The sequence below is a fragment of the Oncorhynchus masou genome, unplaced genomic scaffold (assembly GCF_036934945.1).
Source record: "Oncorhynchus masou masou isolate Uvic2021 unplaced genomic scaffold, UVic_Omas_1.1 unplaced_scaffold_461, whole genome shotgun sequence".
NCBI classification, from domain to species: Eukaryota; Metazoa; Chordata; class Actinopteri; order Salmoniformes; family Salmonidae; genus Oncorhynchus; species Oncorhynchus masou.
Window position 1 is genome coordinate 372,087 of NW_027011005.1, and position 6,754 is coordinate 378,840.

Genomic DNA, 6,754 nt, shown 5'->3' on the forward strand with positions numbered 1-6,754 from the left:
CAGTACTAAGTCCAGAGTCTCTATAACACACTACAGTCCAGTAGAACCACCCACTCAGTGTCAGGATTTGGCCAGGGTTGTTCCGGGTTTTGGTCAGTAGATGCCCCCATTGTGCTTTTTGTCCCTATGTTTTTCCCTTGATCCCCATTATTATTTGCACCTGTGTCTCGTTTCCCCTGATTGTATTTAAACCCTTTGTTTCCCTCAGTTCTGTGCTCTGTGTTTGTATGTTAGCACCCTGCCCTAGTGTTCTGTGTGCTCTTGTCGATTCCGGGTGACGTTCTTGTGGTATTCTGTTTTTTGTTTTTGTTTATTTTTGGTGAGTTTCTTTTGAGGTCTTTTTGTGTTTTTCCTACCACCTTTTGGATTTGCCATTTTTTGTATTTTAGGATTTTTTCTTTATTAAATACACCGTCTTAAGTACTGCTGTGTCTGCCTCATCTTCTGGGTTCTGCTGTCTATTCGTGGCTCAGTTGGTTAAGTGACTGTTTCTCACTCCGGAGACCCAGGTTCGAAACCGGGTCCTGACAGAAACACAGAGCCAAAAATGAACCCAGAGGCAGCCAGTTCCCAGGACCTTTTTGCCACGCTGTCCCACCACCAGGAGACTGTCCAACGCCACGAAGCCGCCCTGGTTCAGCAAGAGGCCTTAATGGCTAGACATTCTCATCTTCTGTCGGAGATGCTGACTTCCATTAAGCAAATATCTGATCGACTTACCCCGGCAACAGTTCCCGTCCCAGTACCTCAGGTTCACGTACCCATGGCAGTTAACCCCCTGGCTGAACCTCGTCTTCCACCTCCCCAACGGTTCTCAGGTGATCCAAGTGCTTGTAAAGGCTTTCTCACTCAATGTTCTCTCTCCTTTGAGCTGCAACCCTCGTCGTTTCCCACCGACCGGTCTAAGATCGCATATATCATCACCCTGCTGTCGGAAAAAGCCCTGGCCTGGGCTACTGCTGTGTGGGATGCCCATAGTTCCTGCTGTGCCAGCTACTCTGCCTTTGCTGAGGAATTCAAACGAGTGTTTCAAGGCCCAAGCAGTGGTTCTGACTCAGCCACACAGCTCCTGACTCTCCATCAAGGTTGACGCAGCGTGACGGACTATGCCATCCAGTTCCGCACGGTGGCAGCAGCGAGTGGCTGGAACAACGAGGCGCTCACGGTGTGCTTTCTGAAAGGCCTTTCCGACACTATCCAAGATGAACTGGCCACTCGGGAACCACCGGACAATCTCGAGTCCCTGATCAAGTTGGCCTCACGCATTGACCAGCGTCTGAGAGAGAGAACTCAACCGTAGACCTCTAGCCCCTATCAGTCCCAGCTCCGAGTCCCCACCTTTATCATCGCTGGCTCCACCGGAACCCATGCAGATTGGACGCATCTCCCAGGCTGAGAGAGACCGCCGGATGAGGGAGCGACGCTGTCTATATTGCGGCAAACCGGGCCATTTCCGTTCCACGTGTCCCGGGCTCCAGGGAAACGCTCTGTCCCGTACAGACCGGGGGAACTGTAACGGGAAACATAACCTCCTCCCATCCGTCCAACTCCCGTCTGCTCATTCCAGTCACCCTCTCCTGGGACAACCACAAGCTTCACCTTCAAGCCTTGGTAGACTCTGGAGCCGCAGGTAACTTCATGGATGGTGTCTGGGCGAAGGAGAATGGCGTTCCCTCTGAACCTCTAAGTGACCCCATGAGGGTTACTACATTGGATGGAAGCCCTTTGGGATCTGGACTTGTCACTCATGTCACTACCTCCTTGAGACTTTCAGTTTCACAACACCAGGAATTGATGAACTTTCATTTGATCTCCTGTTCCGAGTTCCCTCTCGTCCTTGGATACCCCTGGCTTCACAGCCATAACCCTCACATCGACTGGTCTGTGGGCACTATCAAGCAGTGGGGTCCTACGTGCCAAGCTACTTGTATTTTCCAGAATTCCCGAGTTCTACTCCCGAGTCTTTAGAATCCATCGACCTGACCCGAGTTCCCGAGTGTTACCATGACCTCAAACTGGTGTTTAGCAAACAGAGGGCCACCATGCTACCACCCCATAGACCTTACGATTGCCCCATCGACCTGTTTCCGGGCACTTGCCCCCAGGGTCGGATCTTTCCCTATCTCCACCCGAACGAGCTGCTATGGATACCTACATCAAGGACGCTCTGGAAGCAGGCCTCATGCGTCCATCCACCTCCCCGGCGGGAGCAGGGTTTTTCTTTGTGGCCAAGAAAGACGGTGGATTACGTCCTTGCATCGACTACCGGGGACTCAATGACATAACCGTCCGTAACCGTTACCCGCTACCCCTTATGGCCACAGCCTTCGAGCTGCTCCAGGAAGCAGTTGTTTTCACTAAGCTTGACCTGCGGAACGCATACCATCTTGTGCGGATCAGACCTGGTGACGAGTGGAAGACCGCTTTCAACACGCCTACTGGTCACTATGAATACTTGGTGATGCCCTTCGGCCTGACCAACGCCCCAGCGGTGTTCCAAGCGCTCATAAACGATGTGCTTAGGGATATGCTTAACATATTTGTGTTCGTTTACTTGGATGACATCCTCATCTTTTCGAGCTCCCTTCAAGAACACACTAAGCATGTCAGACAAGTACTCAAACGCCTCCTGGACAGCCATCTGTACGTTAAGCCGGAAAAATGTGAATTCCATTCATCCCGAGTACAATTCCTGGGATTTGTAGTGGAACCCGGTCGAGTCCAAATGGACCCTAGGAAGGTAGGGGCAGTAGCGGATTGGCCCACCCCCAAATCCGTTAAGGATGTTCAGCGTTTCCTGGGCTTCACAAACTTTTACCGCAAGTTCATCAAGAACTTCAGTTTGGTGGCAGCTCCTCTCAGCTTTAACCAAAGGTGGCAATGCAAGGTTTTTGTGGGGAAGAGAAGCTGAGACGGCCTTCCAAGGACTCAAGCAGCGCGTCCTCTCTGCTCCCATCCTGATACTACCGACTACGGATGAACCATTTGTGGTGGAGGTAGACTCATCAGAGGTTGGTGTTGGAGCTGTCCTGTCTCAGAGGGGTGAAGACAAGAAGCTTCATCCGTGCGCTTTCTTCTCACACCGGCTTACCCCGACTGAGAGGAACTACGATGTGGGGATCGTGAACTCCTAGCGGTTAAGATGGCATTGAAGGAATGGAGACACTGGCTCGAGGGGGCTTCTCACCCGTTTCAAGTGCTTACGGACCACAAAAATCTGGAGTATATCCAGCAGGCGAAGCGATTGAACTCTAGACAAGCTAGATGGTCTCTTTTCTTCAATCGATTCCAGTTTATCCTCACCTATCGGCCCGGGTCGAAGAATCTCAAACCGGACGCCCTGTCCCGAGTCTACGCTCCTGCCATTCGAGATGACACGGACATGCCTGTCCTTCCTGCTGCTAAGATTGTGGCTCCGATCTCGTGGCAAGTTGAGGATACCGTGAGACGTGCTCAAGCTAGCGAACCGGACCCTAAAGGAGGCCCTGCCAATCGGTTGTTTGTCCCCAAGGCAGTGAGGACTCAGGTCCTTCTGTGGGGGCACTCCTCTCGCCTCACCTGTCATCCGGGCGTAGGTCGCACCTTGGAGTTCATCCAGCGTAAGTTCTGGTGGCCTACCATAAGAGAAGACGTTGCTACTTTCGTCAATGCCTGCCCCGTGTGCTGCCAGGGCAAATCTTCTCACCTCCGCCCTCAAGGACTCCTTCACCCTTTACCTGTTCCCCACAGACCCTGGTCCCATATCTCATTGGACTTTATTACTGGACTTCCTCCATCCCATGGCAATACTACTATCCTAGTCATAATCGACAGGTTTTCAAAGGCGGCCAGGTTCGTCCCTCTGACTAAGTTACCTTCTGCCAAGGAAACGGCTGAGTTGGTAATTAATCATGTGTTCCGAGTCTTCGGCATTCCTCAAGATGTGGTTTCTGACAGAGGTCCCCAGTTCGCCTCAAGGTTTTGGAAGGCCTTCTGCCAACTCATGGGGGCTTCTGCCAGTCTATCTTCAGGGTACCATCCGGAGTCCAACGGCCAAACAGAGAGGATGAATCAAGAGCTGGAAACCACCCTCCGATGTATGACTCGTGACAACCCGTCCACATGGTCATCCTTTATTGTTTGGGCCGAATACGCACACACACCTTGCGCTCCTCCTCCACTGGTATGTCCCCGCAGTGTCAGTTTGGCTATGCTCCTCCATTGTTCCCGGACCAGGAGGCAGAAGTCAGAGTGCCTTCAGCCTTGAGGTTCGTCAGACGCTGTCGGCTTATGTGGAGGAAGACCCGTCTTAATCTGATGCGTTCCTCACAGAGGTATCAACAACAAGCCAACAGACGTCGCCGTCCCGGGCCTACCCTGCGCCCCGGCCAGAGAGTCTGGCTTTCCACAAGAGACTTACCTCTACGGGTGGAGTCTCCGCAAGCTGTCCCAAAATACATCGGTCCCTTCAAGGTTGCCAGGAGAGTTAACCCAGTTTCTTATCGCCTACACTTACCCAGATCCCTTAAGATTAATCCCACATTTCACGTGTCATTGTTAAAACCTGTTGTTTTTTCTCCCCTTGTCCCGGCAGACAGACCTCCCCCTCCGCCTCGTGTCATTGGAGGCCAGCCGGCTTATACCGTCCACCGGATACTGGATTCCCGCCGGGTGCAGCGGTCCTGGCAGTATCTGGTGGACTGGGAAGGCTACGGTCCTGAGGAGCGCTCCTGGGTTCCTGCCAAAGACATCCTGGACCCTGACCTCATTCGTCAGTTCAGGGTCCTCCACCCTGAGAGAGCTGGTAGGAACGTCAGGAGCCGTTCCTAGGGGGATTCTGTCAGGATTTGGCCAGGGTTGTTCCGGGTTTTGGTCAGTAGATGCCCCCATTGTGCTTTTTGTCCCTATGTTTTCCCTTGATCCCCATTATTATTTGCACCTGTGTCTCGTTTCCCCTGATTGTATTTAAACCCTTTGTTTCCCTCAGTTCTGTGCTCTGTGTTTGTATGTTAGCACCCTGCCCTAGTGTTCTGTGTGCTCTTGTCGATTCCGGGTGACGTTCTTGTGGTATTCTGTTTTTTGTTTTTGTTTATTTTTGGTGAGTTTCTTTTGAGGTCTTTTTGTGTTTTTCCTACCACCTTTTGGATTTGCCATTTTTTGTATTTTAGGATTTTTTCTTTATTAAATACACCGTCTTAAGTACTGCTGTGTCTGCCTCATCTTCTGGGTTCTGCTGTCTATTCGTGGCTCAGTTGGTTAAGTGACTGTTTCTCACTCCGGGGACCCAGGTTCGAAACCGGGTCCTGACACTCAGCACTAAGTCCAGAGTCTCTATAACACACTACAGTCCAGTAGAACCACCCACTCAGCACTAAGTCCAGAGTCTCTATAACACACTACAGTCCAGTAGAACCACCCACTCAGCACTAAGTCCAGAGTCTCTATAACACACTACAGTCCAGTAGAACCACATAGATAGATGGTCTTCATATATATATATATATCCCATTTAGCAGACGCTTTTGTCCAAAGCGACTTACAAGTCGGCTGGGGCCACTACTTTTACATATGGGTGGCCCCAGCGGGAATCGAACCCACGACGCTTGGCGTTGCAAGCGCCATGCTCTACCGACTGAGCCACACAGGACTCATGTCATCACATCCCAGTGGTAAAGAGACAGAGCCACATTTTGACCACTGAGCCTTTTCTTCTACTTACCATTTAGATGTCTCTGCCTGCAGGAAGTTGAAGGTCGTTTCTGGAGCCGTTGCTAACTAGTGCTAATGCAATGACTGGAGGGCTACAGGAACAGCTAGCATGCTGTCACACCCTCCCTTTAAACCACAGTGGTCTGTCAGTGGACCATGTCCTCTGTGACGTGTAGTTTCTCTCACAGAACTACACCCTCCCTTTAAACCACAGTGGTCTGTCAGTGGACCATGTCCTCTCTGACGTGTAATTTCTCTCACAGAACTACACCATCCCTTTAAACCACAGTGGTCTGTCAGTGGACCATGTTCTCTGTGACGTGTAGTTTCTCTCACAGAACTACACCCTCCCTTTAAACCACAGCGGTCTGTCAGTGGACCATATCCTCTGTGATGTGTAGTTTCTCTCACAGAACGACATTGAGTAGAAATTGAGTTACCCCACATACTGACCTAGTATAGTAGGAGCCACTTGTCGGGATTCCCACGGCAACAACTGGGTTTTCCTGTCGTCAGTAGGCTTGTTAGTGTGTGTTGTATTGTAGGCTTGTTAGTGTGTGTTGTATTGTAGGCTTGTAAGGTCAGGTTCTCTGGTTGTGAAGGGGGCAGGAACAGTTTTCTCCACTTTAATAGTCAACACATGGGTCAGAGGTCATGGAAAGAACAAACGTCCAGACTGAGTGAAACAGAAAACCTCTAAACTCCTCTCTGCTTCATAATGACTGCCAGCCAGTCAGGCAACGGTGCGTTAGCCCAGTACCCAGTTAGCCCAGTACCCAGTTAGCCCAGTACCCAGTTAGCCAAGTACCCAGTTAGCACAGTACCCAGTTAGCCCTGTACCCAGTTAGCCCAGTACCCAGTTAGCCCAGTAACCAGTTAGCCCGGTACCCAGTACCCAGTTAGCCCAGTACCCAGTTAGCCCAGTACCCAGCTAGCCCAGTACCCAGTTAGCCCAGTACCCAGTTAGCCCAGTATCCAGTTAGCCCAGTACCCAGTTAGCCCAGTACCCAGTTAGCCCGGTACCCAGTACCCAGTTAGCCCAGTACCCAGTTAGCCCAGTACCCAG